Source organism: Argentina silus (genome assembly GCF_951799395.1).
Source record: "Argentina silus genome assembly, chromosome: 14".
NCBI lineage: Eukaryota > Metazoa > Chordata > Actinopteri > Argentiniformes > Argentinidae > Argentina > Argentina silus.
This window is the reverse complement of record NC_139668.1, coordinates 7,058,399-7,077,162: the sequence shown is the minus strand read 5'-3', so window position 1 is coordinate 7,077,162 and position 18,764 is coordinate 7,058,399.

Genomic DNA, 18,764 nt, shown 5'->3' with positions numbered 1-18,764 from the left:
TTCCTTCTATAAACCCATATTTACCATTCCATCTTTTTATGTTCTATTCCACTCCAAAAATAATAAAAGGTGCAAATATTTCACCTGCAATACAGTATTTCATATTTCACTGGCCTTAAGTCTGAATCCGAAACAGGCTTGGCATCATAAAAGATGTAGAACAAAAAAGGAAAGAGAGAAAGAAAGAGAAAATGTATTCTTTAGTCTTTGATTCCACTTCATCCTCACCAAAGCACTGCTATGCACCAACCACATTTCTCAACCCAGTGCAATAGTTGTGGTTTAAAGTTCCAGTGTGCCTGAGTCAAAACTCTGCTATGGCCATCTCTGTCTTCAGCCAAAAGAACCCTGGGGTTTCCACCTCTGGTTTCTAGAAGCCTGGGCTCGCCACCTCTGGCTTCTAGAATCCTGGGCTCTACCACCTCTGCCTTCTAGAACCCTGGGCTCTCCACCTCTGTCTTATTGAACCCTGGTTTCTACCACCTCTGCCTTCTAGAACCCTGGGCCCTCCACCTCTGCCTTCTAGAACCCTGGGCTCTCCACCTCTGTCTTATTGAACCCTGGTTTCTACCACCTCTGCCTTCTAGAACCCTGGGCTCCCCACCTTTGGCTTCTAGAACCCTGGCTCAGAGGCGGGCCTTTGAAGTTCTGTGTCTCTCAGAGGCGGACCTTTGAAGTTCTGCATCTCTCATCCCACACTATAAACCACTCATCACTCCCCTCAAATTATCCCATGTGACCTCAGCTCTTCATAACAAATGATCTGTAATAACAGACTAGATCATGTTACATAATGAAGCCTGACACAGTAACATCACACAGGTCTCCTTATTGTTTTCGTCTGTGATATCAAGTATTTGCACAAGCATTGAATGGCTGGTAGACTATCTGACTCACACACAGTGTAGTGAGGGGGAGTTTGATTTGGGGATTACTGTCAATGCTGTGCATGTCTTTGGTCCCACCTGTCAACTGAACTTGAGAGTCCTGAGTACCATCGTAAAAAGGGGTCAAATGTCATGTGTGGGTGGGGTAGATGAAGGGGTAGCAGTGGCCATTTCAGGGGTTAGCCCAGCTCCACCCCATAGGGATACCTTTGGGCAGTTTAGGTCAGGGTAGTGGGATGAAAGGACCCTTTGACTTTCCCACAGCTTGGCCTACCTTTGATACCAAACTATTGCTGTGAAAACCTGAATGGATATTATATTTGTGTGTGAAATGACAACACTCTGATAGTCAAAAGGCCCGAGTGTTTGGTGCACAAGGGCCGTAAGTCAGTGCAGGCTGGTGGAGGACAGGCTCATTAGAATGGATGGAAATCGGAGGACAGGCTCATTAGAATGGATGGAATGGAATATGGAATGGAATCAAACACACTTCCATTTCTCATTCCATTCCATGCATTCCATTGAGCCTGTCCTCCCATTTCTACCTCCACTAGCCTCCACTGGCATATGTGACATGAATTTTACAGGAGAGCCATTATAAAACTTTGATTCTTATTGTGATGGGTCATTGTTTATACCTTGATTTTTATGATCTTCTATCACTTGATATCTCTCACCAAGAGCTTTCTATGGATATATAAAACAAATTTTCCCCCAAAATGTCACTTACACCCACACAATATTGGGTTCTGACGGCCTCATCAGACTCACTTACACCCACACCATGTTCTGTAATGTTGCCAGGGGTTGTTGATCCTAGAATGGCAGATTTAACATCATAATGATATTTTGATGTTTTGATGCTCGGAAAAATTAATCTCTGTGTGGTGATTAGAAGATTCTCTGTAGAAAAAAACAAACAACTTATTTGCATATCAAATACAGCCAGCCCATTTTATTTTTCATGAAATTGGATTTAATGAAGCACTGGTGGAATGCAAAACATAGGTCACATAGAAATAGGCCAGGATAATATTTAATGAGATCTACCCAAAAGGGCAACTGCCAGATTAAAATGTAAATTGTTCCCTTTTGAAAAATAGTTTGTCGTGTCTTGTTGTGGATTTGACATATTTTTCCTAAATTGGCCAGCAGATGGTCCCATACTCCAGTTTTCCTGTATCTTTCTACATGGAAAGACTAGCTGTAGTTTTCCACCGAGAGCCTGTATCAGCAAGCACTCCCTTTCCTGCTTGACTGTAAGTGACTGCACCAAATGTTAAATAAATATTGCAGCACTTTGTTTTGCTCTACAGATTTTTTTCAATTATGTTATACATTGTGACAAGGTTGAACCAGCGGTTAAATCTGTATAATATCAATCTCTTTCCTTATCTTTCAGTTGCTCACTCACAAGCCTAGATCAGAGAGAATCTTTATCCATTATTCATTTACCTGTCATGTTTTTCGAAATGTGTCTCTTCTGTAAAGTTAGATGTAGAAGTGGACAGCAATCCTATGTGAATCCCATTTTCCCATGAGAAGCACTCCCCGGTGTTTTTGTCTAAAAACGGGGATTTCTGGGGGTAACCTGAGAAGTCGCTGTGTCCTGTACAGATTCTCTGTACCTTTGTGCACAGCCACAGAGTCAGCCTGGGGTACTGTATGGACCCGCAGCATTTTGGACCTATTATGTGAAGCGTTTTTGATCTCTTTCAATGTGAGCCCTTTGTTTTTTCTGCTGTAATTCAATCTGCAAGGTGAGATCTCGCCTAAAATACTTTCACTCACACTCACCTATTCACGTACAGGTGCTGTGGTCTCTCGTATTCTTTCTCTTTCTCTTTCGATCTCTCTCTCTCTCTCTTTCTTTTCTTTTTTCCCCCCCTCCAGGCGGACACAGGTGAGTCATCAGCAGAGCTTCTTCGTCTGGTTAACGTCCCTGTCACAGTAAAAAACCTCAACTGGAACCAACCAGGCAGAAGGATGAGTCAAGATTCTGCAGTCTGTTAACGCACAACATTAATTACCAATTAATTACAACACCAATTCATTAATCTTTTAATTGGTTTGCTCTTATCTGTTCATGGTGGATCCAAGGCTTTATTTACCAGTGAAGTTCACAGGGATCAATCAAATAAATGTTCACACGCACCAGCATATGGGGTTGTGTGTTGGTTATGTGTGTTATAGTGGTGCTTTGTTATGTGATGGTAGTAAAATAAGACAATGTCGAGGTAAAATGGACTTTACACAGAGCCAGTGTTCTCTTTTGTGTGGAGCACTACTATCTATCTACCTCAGGATCACTAACAGTGCGAGGCAGGCTGCTCCCCTTTGATCATTTTCAAAAGGCAGGTGTCCGTGAGTTCCCCCCAGTAAATCACAGGTGGAGGCACAACGGTGTTTGATGTGGTGTTAACGTCCTACTGAGGGAGCAAATCAGATCATAATTCTTCTCTGTGGCTCTTGTATGAAAACAGGCACCTGCTCCCCAGAGAACTGTGCTTGGCCTGGTTCTGCCCCCACACCTGCCGCTGACAAACACTGCCTCCCAGGAAGCACTAGGGCAAGCCCATCATCTGTCCTCTATTTGCCCCCAACAAATGTCTACTGTACACATATCCATTTGTTTTCATAGACATATATTATGTATATCTATCCCTCTCTTGATTTGCATATGGTTACTCATGACCAATGTTTGCCTAGCAATCAGATGGCATATGGTAATCCTATGTGAGGCCCACCTGTGTACAGTACTTGACATTGTGTGAAAATAGTAAGGTAGATAAAGCACAGCAAAGTGTGTAAGGACCGAGGGAGGCTGGTAGAGGTAGAAATTGGAGGACAGGCTCATTGTAATGCATGGAATGGAATGAGGAATGGTATCACAGGATTTGATACCATTCTTCATTATATTCCATGCATTACAATGAGCCAGTCCTCCGATTTCTACCTCCACCGGCCTCCAATGATAAGACACTAGCTTAGCGACACTGGATGATGAAGTATAGGGGTGTGGCTATAATTAGAAGGATTGCATTCCCATGAGTAGGGTGTCACATCAAAAAGAGTCCCCCACCACTGACACCAACTGTCCACGGTGGGAACCATTAGACCAAGGTCCACCTTCAGGCACTGTGCTGCCTCCAATGAAAGGAAACCAAACCCTACTACTATAATTGTTCTGCTGTGGCCTGAGACTATGGCAGGCATTGGAATGACTCAGAGAAGCCGGGATCCTTCATGTCCCAGCATGTGTGTGAATCTAGTCTTTCATTGAGTGAATTGTTCACCTGAGGGCAGAGATTTTCAGAGTTGTATTTCCAGTGAATTACAGTTAATCTCGATCAAATGTCAAATGAATCTAGTGCGGCTCATCACGTAGTCCAGCCATATAATCTTCTATTATATAACATTGTAGTTTCATGACTTTACAATCCAAATCGTTTTATGATAATGAGGCCACAATGACACACATGTGAAATAGGCGTTTTCTTTGACAGTTAACTTTAATGCCATTTACAGTAAACCCTAGAATAGATGAGGAACCTACAACAAGGGTGGGTGGGATGGAAAGAGGCCTAAGGTATGCATGGATTGTAAACCAGCTATGGGCAGGATTTCCCAGAAACATAAAAGTTTCCAAACTTTTGAGTCAATCCTCTCCCAAAATCAGCCAAAGGCATCCAGTCGGGGCAGGCCCATAAGTGTCTGGGATCTGGACGAGATACAAGAGATTCAGGAGGAGGACGCAATGGCCCATACACGCATGTGCACGCACATACACACACACACACACACACACACACACACACACACACACACACACACACAGACAGACAGACATACTATCACGACATGATTGACTGAATTTTGTGAGTCTCTGGCATTTCTTTTCAAGGAGTCAGCGAAGTTTGCGGTAAGCACGAGTTGTTGAAAATAAAGGTAGCCTATGGGAATCGGTGGACTGCATCATTTTAAAGCAGGTGGTCCTTTGAAGCAAATGGCATTGGACCGTCAAATCTCCTTACTGATAAGATACGAAGAAGTAGCCTCTTTAGTGCAGGTACAGGTGATTGTGATACAGTAGAGGCCAAAAATACGATCGCAGAACCTAGATAGTCAGTTAAGGATGAATGACTCATCTTATCACAGCGCCAGTGAGGTGGGAGGATGTGGGGAGGCTCCATTGGTCTCGACACAAATAAAAGCCCACTCAGTCAGGGCTTAGTGATGAGGCTTATCCTCATCATCTCATAGATTGAGGATGAGACGGAGTCACTTTACTGTCTGTCTAATCACCTCGCTAGTCTCTACGGCTAGACGATGCCTTCTTCACTGATAAGATCTGAGGGATGCTTATCAGAGCATAATGGCTTCCATTGGTCATTACTTCCTGTGTTCACAAAAATTCAATTCAATTAACAAAATGTTTATATTTATCCCTCAAGCAGCAATTATCTAAGCAGGAGTGCAGATACGTAAACACAACATATAACAATTAACATAGGACATGATCATAACAATAATACACAAACTGTTATTGAAGACATTATAAAAAGCAAGCAGAGAGAGAATTCTGGTAACACTTTAGTACAGTATGGGGAACACTTATTCGGCACTAATTTATAGTTCAGAAGTGTTTAATAAGTTGCTATTGGTTGTAGTATCCATTTATTCGATCTCCCTAACCCTCAGGGCCAACCTTGCCCCCAATAACATTGCTGTGTGGGTGTGGGTGTGTGTGCTGGTGTCTTGAGGGGCTGGAAAAAAAGCAAAACTTACCGTGTAAGCTACAAATTAGTTACCAGAATTCCCATACTGAATATTTGAAGTGAGTGTGTATGATCACATTAAAGTACATCTGTTTATGTGTGCCAACATGTATATAAGTGTGTATACATATACCAAGAAAACAATGTAATTCTATCCATGACACACACTCTATCTATAGTCAGTATGACAGTGTTCATCTGAATGTATGAACACATTAAAGCTGTGTGAGTCACCCTTTAGATCAGCGGCTGCCGGTCAGACTAAACAAAGACTCCAGGGGCCGGGACACTGACGTCATCTAATGGAGGCATCTATTTCCATGAGCGCCAACACACAACCTATACATATCCAACATACGTGACTGTAGAGCACCGTAGCAGAGCACAACAGACCACCTAACAAAGCTCCGCCCTCACCTCACTAGTCCTCTCATGTGAACCCACTGACCTAGTTCAAATGGGTTCTAGTCACACAATAACAACCTGAGCTCTAGGCACCTCATAGGGAATGATAACATAAGCCTGTGTGTGAATGCCCCAGCACACACACACACACACACAGACACACGCACACGCACGCACGCGCACGCACGCGCACGCACGCACACGCACACACACACACACACACACACACACACAGACAGACGCACACACACACACACACGCACACACACACACACACACACACACACACACACAGACAGACGCACGCACGCACACACACACACAAACACACACACATACACACACACACACACACACTACATACACACACACACACACCCCCAGATAAGATTTCAATGGTGTTTACCCGTCAACACAGAGGAACACTGGTGGTGGTGGTAACACTTTACACACATTCATGATCTAATCTCTCACACCTTCTTCCTCACATTTACTCATTCCAGATCCCATCCACTTTCTTTTCATGACCGGCCAATTTAATCAGAGAGGAAGCCCAGGGTCAGGTGTGTGTTTTCACTCCAAGTGAGACAAAGGCTTCGTTTGACAATGGTGTTTCTTTGAAATCAACAGGAGAAAATATAATCCGCTATCAATTATAAAAAAGAATTGAAATGCCAACAAACCATGAAAAGAGATAGTGGTATTATTAAATGTTTGGTAATGACAGTGGTGTTGATAAATGAAGGGTAATTAACTGAGTTTACATGACCTTTCATGTGAGGATTCAAAGTACTTGACAGTACTGGGGGGTTGGGGTTGGGTTTAACCACAAACACATCAATCTTGGCTCAAAGTGTTATTGAAAGGACTATTCACACTCCTATTCACAGTCCACACAACTATATTCCATTCATGCTACGCTACCATGAACCATAAAAAAATTAAAACTGTAACGTGAAGAAAAAAACCTCCAGGCCTTGATTTTTGACTAATGAGCAACAATAACAGTTTTCCTCACTAGATTTCTTATACACATTAGTAAAGACTTGGTCCGCATTAGTTTGACGGAGGTAAGGGGAGGCTGGTGGAGGTACAAATTGCAGGATGGGCTCATTGTGATCCGTGGAATGGAATAACATATCAAAAACATTTGTTTGATACCGTTCCTCATTCCTCTTCTACGAGGCTCCAGGTATTTTGGGGTTGGATTTGCAAAGTGTTCATTTGAACTTTCGTTTTCAACCACAAAGGAAGCAGGAATGTATTTCAAAGTTCTTGTTTTTTGTCTATCGATCTAAAGCGCAAAATAATCGCACAATAATCGGTTGACCTATCCGTCTCTGTGTGAGCCCTATGATACAACAGTGGCTAAACATAATTGTTCCATGGGTTTCAGAAACATGCCCTGATGGAGCACCGCCCGTGCCCAGAGGGATGACATCATGGGCACGGCTACGATGCCAGGCTGCCCGCCCATTGCATGGTTGAAAATTACAGGGCATCTCCCAGGCAAAGCCACTCATTGGGTACACGATGTACACAGACAAAGAGAGAACATTTGTGGTGGATCAGGATCTGTGACTTTCCATTCCTCTCGCAGTTGCTAATTGAATGTACAGCACCAAGCAGTGTGTTGAAAGTGTTGGAGAATTTATATTCATCATCACAGCACATGTATTGTCACATAAACACTATTTGTATTGTATGATAAAATACATCCATATTGCTTCAGATATGTTTTATTGAGAAGCACATGTGCTCATAGTATATAACATTTTTTATAAGGACTTTACTTCAGGTTTTCCATATAGACATCCATATTTGGATGTGAAAAGCAAAGCGGCAACATTTTATTGGGCATTTTGGCCAACAGTTATAGATTCAGTATGTCACAGGTGGTATCAAACCCCAGTCACCCGCATGGCCCAAAGACAATATCATCAAAGTTCCAAGGGCGACATTTGGCGCTTAGGCAGGACTAACTTATAACAGATTGTGTTTCCAAACCTCATCTGCTGCACAGAGTTGTGTTAACCCATTTACTCCTAAAACGCCTGCTAAAAACGGCTATCAAAACCTATGGTATTCTAGGATTAATGTCCCTATCTCCTGAGGGTTTTCCGAAAAAATACTAAGAATTGTCAATGTCTACCAAAACCTTAATATCTAAGCCTCTGTAGCACATAGAAACATGAAATAAATTGCATTTTAAAGGTAAGAATCACAGGTTGTATTAAAACATGCTCCCTTAGCACTAACATACCAACACATTTTTCTAAAAATCCTCAAAATCAGGGGAAGAAAAAATATATTTTATTTGATTTATTTATATAACAAATAACATTTTAAACATGCCAATACACAGACCAAGGCACCTTGGTATGAGAGAGAGGTGGGAAAGGAGTGGGGAGGGGTGGGGAAGGAGTGGGGAAAGTCCTGAGGTGGAACTGGGAACAGTCTCAGTTTCACTATATCCTGAATCGAACGACGTGGTGCATGAAGCACTCGCGGTGCAGTGGAACGTCACACTGCTTGCACCCCATCAGAGTTGACCCAGGACGCACGTTGGTGCCGTAGTGCTTCAGAGAACACTCCCTACAGGTCTTCCTCTTATTGTTAATCTGGACCAGGTCATGCTCAGCAGAAGCTCCAGCTGGGGTGGTGGGGAGCACCTGGGGAGCACTTCTTGCAGTGACGGGGACAACTAGCTCCATGGTCAGATCCTCCAGCCAGTCCTTGTAGCCGCCCCTCCTATACTTCCACTCGGCTCCTCCTGCAGACCTGGCAGCCACAAAGGCATTGTAGCACGCCACCGTAGCAAAGAAAAAGAACAGCCTCCTCCACCACTTTGTAGACCGATGTTGGATCTGGTAGTAGCCCACCATCTGGTCCAGAAGGTCTACCCCCTTCATATATTGCTGATAGTCAGCAAGGCATGCTGGCACCCGAACCTCCATCTGGCGTTGACCATTGGCCTTCCTCCTCACTGACCCATAAGCTGTCGGGTCATGGTAGTTGGAGAGGACCATCACTGCCTTGGTGTCCTGCCAGATGCAGAAGGTCAAGTCATCCCGCTGCGCCACCTTGAACTCATGCCTGTTCAAGCCAGCCTGCTTTGTGAGGTCCTTGTTCTTGGGGAGGTCCTTCCTGTTGGCACGCACCGTTCCACAAGCTTGCACCCCCCTGGTCTTGAGGTCCACCATCAACTTCACACCGGTGTAAAAGTTGTCCATGTATACGGACAGGTTGGACCCGAAATAAGGTGTCGCCAGGTCTGAGACTATCCGGTGAGCCAGGTCTTTCTCCGTCTTACCCTGAATGGCCCCCGTGTACACCTGAAAATTGGTGACATAGCCTGTATTGCTCTCCGCCATGACCCACACCTTTACTCCCCACTTCACCGGCTTCATGGGGAGGTACTGCCGGAAGCCCAGGCGTCCCTTGAACTTTACCATGGACTCATCCACGGTCACGAAGCCATTGACCTCATAAAGTGCCTGGAATCTAACCAGGAGGAGGTCCATGAACCCCCGGAGCTTCCAGAGCTTGTCTGATTTGTCCACGGCAGGGTCCATGTTATCTTGGAGATGGAGATATCTGAAAATGCATATGATAAGATTAATGAGTTTAAGCCTAACATGTATTGCCATCATTGTATTTATTTATATGTATTAAGTAAGAGAACGGAACTCGGAAGAGAGCGCAAGAAAACAGAACACAAATCATTACCTCCAGATCATGTCAAAGCGGTCCCTTGCCATGGCCTTGGGGACGTGGGTCTGGTACAACCATTTGGTCTGCCTCCAGTAATCCCTGCGTGCTGGCAGCTTCAAAATGCCGAAGGTGAAACACAGCCCGACAAATGTCTTCATCTCCGTTTTGGAGACAGGGTTCCACTTGGAGTTGGTGGGGGTCTGACCGCGCGTCGCTTCAGCGTACCGATTCGTTTCCGTCACCAACATGTCCCAAAGCTCATCGGTAAAAATTCGCGAAAAGACATCCAGGGGGCTAGCATCCACGGGGATCGGCTGCTTCACCCCCGGTTTGCGGGTGAACTGTTTCGCATTGCGCGGCTGGTAATGTTACTGCAGTTAACATGTTACTGCAGTTAACATGTTACTGCAGTTAACATGTTACTGCATTTTCGTTGATTAGAGTCACTCACTTGCTTCTCTAACTATCTTTTGAAGCGTGTTCCAGGATGAAATGACATTAAGTAGAAGGATCTTCCATGTAGGTCAGGTATACCAGTAGTATTACTGTAAGCTGCACAAACACACAAATGCATTTCCATTGAACAGTCATAATAAAATATCTCAGGTACCAAGGATGTCTCTGTTGTCCTTGGCTCTCTTTCTCTCCTTTCTCCCCTCCCCCCCTAGTGTGTAGAGAGGGGTCCGGGGTATCACCGGATGTCCCTCTCCCCCCCCTCACACATCCTCTCTGTGCCAAACTCTCCTGTACAGTCGAGGTTGATGGAGGTAGACATCGGAGGATGGGCTCATGTTCGATACAATCCCTTATTCCCGTCCTCTGACCTCCATCTCCACCAGCCTCCACTGCTCATCTACTGCACTCTCCCATCTTGGGGGGGCTTTGGTATGTGGCTTGGCAGGGGAGGTGGATGAGTCTCAGGTGAACGATATTGCTTTAGAAGAGGGAAAGGGGGGGTCCAAGAGGAAACAGGGGTTCAAGAGGAAAACGGGGGGGGGGGGGGGGGGGTTCTCCAAGTAGAAACAACGGTTGGCTCCTCCTGTCTGTCCCTACCTGTACCTCGGGGGCCCAGGAAACAGAGCCTGGTTTATCACTTATTGTACAGAAATCCTGTAAGTCTTCCACTGGAGCCCTGGGATGAGCGCTTCAGAGTATTCCAGGGATTCTCCAACCAGGATAACATGAAGGGATCCAACGCTGAGGCAAGACCTCGGCTTTTATGATCCGAGTCTTCCTCCTCTCCCTCAGAGAGTACAAAGACTTCCAGTCGGTTGTGATGGGCCGGTTCGAACTGTGTTGGAAATCTGGGGGCTCTAACTGGAAAGTAGTTTGTGTGTGTGTGTGTGTGTGTGTATGTGTTTATTGGAACAGAGGTATTCCAAGGGGTGAGACATCCCCCTCGCCATCTGATATGTTTAGCAGAGTGCCCTGCCTCAAAGCCCCCAGAATGCAGGGTATTCTCTTGATCTGGGCTGAGCTCATGAGGAAAGCATGCAAGCTGATCCCAGGGTCAGTGGGCTTAAGCCTGACAACGTCAAAGCCAGAGCACGGACACCCAGATGAAGTATGCGTGTGTATTGCCATGAAGTGTATGTATGTATGTGTGTGTGTGTGTGTGTGTGTGTGTGTGTGTGTGTGTGAAAGTGAGTCTGCCTGGTTGCTGCCCTCTCTGTGGCATTTTGACAGAACCCACTGGTCCTTTCAGAGTGACTCAGTCTCTGAAGTATGTCTTTATGCCTCCTCAGAGAGACACTCCATAATCCACCCCAAAGACGGCTGAGGCACTCAACTTTTCCCGTTCGTGGTGAGCTGGCAAAACCATGCGCTCCGTGGGTTCAGAAGAGAGGCAGGTCTAGGGTGAGGGCACTGAGTGAAGAAGCGAGTGACAGTGATGCACTGGATGAGGTGTTTGAGCGACCACGCTATATGTTTAATACTGTTCCCTATACCGTCACCACAGAGCCAGATGCCCATAATAGCAGGGTTTCCATCGCAAATTCCCCACATGCAGTGAAGGATCCACCCCACCCCTTTCCCATTCCATCCCGTTCCCAACTCTGCCAGGCATCACATCTTACCTCATGACACTCATGAACCCAAAGCCGCAGAGCTTTCACCACGAATCTCTCGGAAAAATCAAGCTGGACACCCCGAAGGAAGCATGGCTTTGTGGGATAGCGGAGGAATATGATTGGATAAACATACAGCCGAGCCGCAGCCTGTTTAATCATGTAATCATGGTGGCGGTGATGAGAGAGAGAGAGAGAGAGAGAGAGAGAGAAGAGAGAGAGAGAGAGACAGAGACACAGAGACACAGAGACACAGAGAGAGAGACAGAGAGAGAGAGAGAGACAGAGAGAGAGAGAGAGAGAGAGACAGACAGAGACAGACAGAGAGACACAGAGAGAGAGAGAGTGTGAAAGAGAGACAGAGAAAGAGGGAGTGTGAGAGGGAGAGAGAGAGAGACTTACAGACAGAGCCAGAAAGAGAGAGAGAGAGAGACAGACAGACAGACAGACATAGAGACAGAGAGTGAGGCAGCAGTCTGTGGGGTTTGCAGGAATCTCAAGGCACATTCTGTTCCCGTGAGGCGCAGGGCTTACGGAGGATGAAAAAGGACATTCATCTGTGCAGAGCAGCGGCTGCAGTGACGTCCACAGAGCTGTTTATTAAACACAGGCCTGATTACTGAGCTCAGGCTGGCTGCCTGGGCTATTTTAAACCAGAGGAGTGTTTGGCCTACGTAAGAGCAGAGAGGAGTGTGTGTTTATAGGGGAAAAGTCACCCACCTTGTTACCTAGGCTTGCCCTTGGTAGAAAACGGCTTCATTTGACCCACATCTCAGTTTTTGACCGATCTAAATAGACTGGATGTGGTGCTTCCTGCTTGAAACCCGCAGGGGTGTTCTTAAGAAGTCCAAAAAGTCAATATAGGGCTGGCTCTGGCTGTGAATTATGGGAGCTGTGTGTGTGTGTGTGTGTGTGTGTGTGTGTCACGTGCGTGCATGTGTGTTGTGTGCGTGTGAGTGTGTGCATGCGTGCATGTGTGTTTGTGTGTGTGTGTGTGTGTGTGTGTGTGTGTGTGTGTGTGTGTGTGTGTGTGTGTGTGTGTCGGAAACACACAGAGAAAACAATAAACTGGATCCTAAAAAGGAGGCAGACAGCCTTGTTTTCAGAGTATTTTTACCTTCCATAGATTTTGCTGTTTGGGCACAGGCTGTGCAAGGACAGAATAGTCGCTCAATAAACTCTGTGAAGGACACATCGACCAGACCATGCCCATCTGTTTGATTCTGGTTTGTTTGAGGCTGTCGTTTTCTAGGGACGGAAGCCCAAACTATATCTGGCTCCGTCTGTAAAATAAAATAAACTCATCAGTCTCCCAAATCAAATCCCATCTGTAACTGCCATTTGCTAACTTGCTCCTTTCAGTTCCTCTTCAATTTTCCTAATCAGATAGACTCATTTACATGTCATTATGCAGCCGTCTGAAGAAGCTGATGTGGAATTGTTTATGCCAGGGACAAGAGATGTGAAAGTAATCGGTCTTCAGTGAGAGGAAATCGAATTTAAAATGCAAATCAGAGGCATAATTAAGTCTGGGATGATATTCACAGAACAGCGGTTGATCTATTCCCTCCCTGCATTCCAGTGGAGCCACCCAGCACAAATGGGAATAGACAGAATGTTTCCACCTAATCAAAGATAACACACAGACACACACACACACACACACTAACAGAAACATACACATGGGCGCGCGTGCATGCGTACACACGCACACACGCACGCACGCACGCACGCACGCACGCACGCACGCACATACACATACACATACACACACACACCCCACACACAAACACACACACACACACACATGCACACACACACACACACACCACCACCACCGCCGCTGCTTCTTAGCCAGATGAGCTGTTTGCACTTAGAGGGAAGTTCATTAACTGGTAATTAGCCTGGCTTCAGCAAAGTAAACTTTTTTAAATGTGATTCAAAGTAGATTAGTGTGACAGAGTGTGTTCAGAATGCATTCCACTATTTCCATAACTGGAAAAGTGAGAGAAAGGCCTCGGAACCAAAGGGGAATAGGACAAAACCAGTGTTTTTGTCCTATGTCCTCTGTCTGTGTTGATAGAGGCATCCACCACCAGGGCCTGCCAGGCCGTCTTGCTGTGATTCTAGTCACTGGGGGTTTTGCTTGCTCAGGTGGAACCGCAGACAGCCATTAGGTCATACAAAGACAGCAGCTTCTGTCCCTACACCACTCAAACCCCCTGCCCCCCCTCCTCCCCACCCCATCCCTGTGGTGCTTCACAGTGTCCCCCAGTGTGAGAGAGTGGGCAGGGTGGACACACACACACACACACACACACACACACACACACACACACACACACACACACACACACACACACACACACACACAGACACACACACACACACACACACACACACACATATACACACAGACACATAAAGACACACACACACACACACACACACACACAAACACAAACAGCGGGAGATCGAGCTAATCCCTTCACCTTTCAACAGATAATTGGTTGCCACATCGTCTGGCCACCATCCCCTTCATGTATTTAAAGGTCGACTTTTGCGTATGATGTCACGCCAGGAAGTCACAGCAACTTCTACCAAAAGATATTCGGAGCAAGTAAAGATGGTCGGCGCTCGTTAGACGTCCGTGCATGCGCACCGTCGCCATCTGCATGCCAGAGTTGATCGTCTTCTCTCCTTTCTTGATCGTTTCCGTTTGGAAATGGTGTCCGGTAGCGTCGCCCCGCTCTTTTCCTGTTGACGTCATATCCCAGAGTCTACCGTTAACTAAAAAGTTAACTCTAATGATGATTGGTTGATACTAGTAGTAAACTAGTAAATAGATGTGGGTCAAAGAGGAGGCAGCCCTTCCTCCAATGCTCTGGACCACGACAGAGTGAAAGAGAGACTGATCAAGAAAAAGAGAAAGCCTGTCTTCCAATGCGCTCTCTTTTGTTGGAATCCAAATCCAAAAGTAGCATCAGGCTTGGATCCCCTTCTACCCCTCCCCCCCCCCCCCACCCCCCCCAGCCTTCCCCAGATGACCCCATCAGAGTTCATCGCCATGGTTTCCTCTCCGTGTTTTCAGAGCACATCAGCACATCCCTGTCCATGTGAAGTCCCACATGAGCAACGCAACACTTCGTAACCAGCTTCGTAAATCTTCTGCCGCAGGATAAGGCCAAACACACGTCGAATGATAAATTACAATTGTCTGAGTAACGTCTCCTGGAGATACAAATTGCCCAGCAAATGCTGTAGAAGAGACACTTAGGTGGAAGAGTGGTGGGTTGTGAGGTGTCTACTGGATGAGGGATTATGAGGGATTGTTGTTTCTGTGGACAGGACAGGACAGCAGTGGAGGGAGAAATCGGAGGACGGGGCTCATTGCCATGCATGGAATGGAATGAGGAACGGTATCAAACACACTGGAATGAGGAATGATAACGCGTGATACCATTTGATACCATTCCTTATTCCATTTCGTGCATGACAATGAGCCCGTCCTCCAATGTCTACCTCCACCAGCCTCTGCTGGAAGAAAGAGCCCAGAGAAAGCTCTTAAACAGTCCAGCCAAAGCTTTTTAATCATACCCTACTAAAAGGTTTAAAGTAGTAACTTTGGTATGTATTGTTGATGCATTGTTTTAGCCTATATCCAGTTATTCCGGTTAAATGATGTCATATTTTATTTGAAAAAAGTCTGTTTTTTACAAGCCCAAATCCCTCTTGGTCAAATTAAGTGGGGTTTTCGTCTCTGGGATTGTATAGAAGGATTTTGCCACCAATGCTACACAACCAACAATGATGTCATACTGTGAGAGGGGTCATCTACAAACAGTTTTTCACTCTCCTTCACGCTGGCCTTCTATCATAGCACAGAGAGAGGCCAGCTTGGCTTGGGAGATGATTGACAGCCATATCAAGCGCTTCCTCTCATCCCCCTGGCAACATCTGCAGCAACATCACCCTGCTGAACTTCACAGGGGGATAAATCAGGGGGAAACGTCTCTCTTGTCTGCCAGCTCAGACGCAACGTTCCAACAACCTTCCCCCAACGTTAAGCCGTCATTGCATGTTTGTACCAAGTCCCGGAGCAGCCATGAGAACATACAGTGCTATCAGTCTTTCCTAGGACAGTTCCTGAGGGCCTGTCTGGAAGAGGAGCTGTGTAGAAGATAGGTGTTAGGGGGGAGGTTGTGTGTGTGTGTGTGTGTGTGTGTGTGTGTGTGTGTGTGTGTGTGTGTGTGTGTGTGTGTGTGTGTGATAGTGTGTGTGTGAGTGTGTGCGTGCGTGCGTGCGTGTGTGTGTGTGTTTGTGTGTGTGTGTGTACGTGCGTGCGTGCGTGCGTGCGTGCGTGCGTGCGTGCGTGCGTGCGTGCGTGCGCGCGTGTGTGTGTGTGTGTGTGTGTGTGTGTGTGTGCGTGCGTGTGGAAGGGGCATTCACAGAGCCCCCATAGCTATGTGTCTAGACTTAGATTACGCCTGAAAGGCCAATCTCTGATCTCATCTAACACTCTAGACACGCAAACATACAGTTAGAGACACAAGTCAACATGCTCCCTGAGCTCATTTAAAACACACACACCCACACACAGACACACACACAGAGACACACACACAGACACACACACACACACAATACATGGATACACACAAACAACTGAATACACACTGCAGTTTGTTCATTCTATTACATAACGTGCATACAGACACCCACTCTCACTCACATAGGTAATGCGGTACTATGTGTACACTCTTCCTGGTGTCAGCTTCAGAGCCTGAAGCGTAGTCAGTCAGTACTACGATGTGGCCCTCTAGAAAAGCGTGTGTGACATTGCCTCCTGTGTGTGTGACACAGACTGTGAAGTGGCATTGCGTGTGTAGGAGCTGGACCTGATTGAGATCATGCCGCAAGCTGTGTGCTCTTCTCATTCCCATGATTCGTATGGACAGCCATATGTCACCTCCGTGGTGACATGTGTCATAGGAGACACAATGCCTTTTGCGTGACAACAGCACAACGCCTGTACAATCCTCTGATGTCTGGATGACACACCTGTCACAAACCTCCACAGGCTCAGAACGCTGGCATATGTCCTCCCTATTCTCAGTGTGTTCCCTGAGGAGCCAATAGACCTCCTATCAACCAAGTGTGGGACACCGTATCCGTCTTGTGTTTTAAGTGGCCTGGTGTCAGGTTTCAATCACCCTCTGCTGGGGGTAGGGATTGGTTTTGTTCCCTGTCTTCCCACGGAGCCCCGGGAGAGGAGAGGAGAGGAGAGGAGAGGGGATAGGACAGTGGAGTAGGACATTGGGAACTGGAGAGGAGACACCCCACCCACACACGCACACACACACACACACACACACACACACACACACACACACACACACACACACACACACACTCACACACACACACACACACACACACACACACACACACACACGCTCACACACACACACACACACACACACACACACACACACACACACTCCTCTCTCAGTGCAGGATCCAGGTCATGGGGATCAGTGCACAGATCAGTGCAAGGATATCAGCTTTCAGCAAGTAGTGGAGTTCCGGAAGGTGCCGAGTCAGACAGTCTTATCGCTTTGCAAATGTCGATAACAACAATGGCCTCTCAGATACTGTACAGTAGTTTGGACACACCTTGGGCTTTTGTCTGTGTGTGTGTGTGTGTGTGTGTGTGTGTGTGTGTGTGTGTGTGTGTGTGTGTGTGTGTGTGTGTGCGTGTGTGTGTGTGCACATGCGGGCGGACGTGTGTGCATGCATGTGTGTGCTGTCATAAATATTACATCAAAACAACACGTCTAATTCATGTAAAAGAAAATCTTTAGGAATACAAGATGGACCACTTTGTTACAAAACAACACAACATTATTTTGAGAGTTGAGATTTTGGATAGGGACGTACTGGTTCTAGCACAGAATCTACAATGAGTGCAAGTGTCTCATTTCTATTTCATTCACTATACAGTACGCCATAGGAGGGTCCAGCTTAGTCATCAACAGGTGTTTTTCTAATCAGAGCTGCCTGTCTCTGGGACAACAACCCCCCTCCCCTGCTTCTCTCTCCAAACACTCCCTCTGCTCTGAAAACTGCTGGGGTCTCCGCTTTGTCCAAAGAGACACAGTCAACTTCAGTCCAGTTGGCAAGAAGGATTTTCCATATAAATCTATGGAGTAAAAACCTCTGTTATTGGATCTCAAAGGATGTTGATGTAGGCTCAGGTTTTCTCCTCACTATACAAAACAGGGGAGGCTGTTGGAGGTAGAAATCGGAGGACTGGCTTGTTGTAATGCCTGGAATAGAATGAGGAAGGATATGTTTGATACCATTCCTCCTTCCATTCCATGCATTAAAATGAGCCCGTCCTCCGATTTCTACCTCCACCAGCCTCCCCTGTTATACAGAACAGTGTCTGTGTTACAGTAAGATTATTGACACAAATTCATCATCTAGATTACGCACATATCCTACTCCAGTACGGCCTGGTAATTAAAAGGAATATAACACTCTTGTATTTGATATCAATGTAAACTCGATGGCATGTATGTGTCTAATTTCATGCACGTGAACTGGACAGCTATTTTCTGAATGAACCTTCGAAACAGCAAACATTGTGGGAGAGGAACCGGGGCCTTCGGACCCCCATTCTACCGTCTGTAAGACTGAGGCCCAACAAGCTAATGGACACCTGGCAGAGGCTGCATTGTAGCTCTTGAACTATAACAGGAAGTCTTGTAGGCCAACACAATGGGCTTGTGTGGGCTTTTCTTTCAATAGGGACCCAAATCAGCGTGGAGGCTTAAGTGAGCATGATGGTTCACTCGCTAATTGGTGTATGTGTGTGTGTGTGTGTGTGTGTGTGTGTGTGTGTGTGT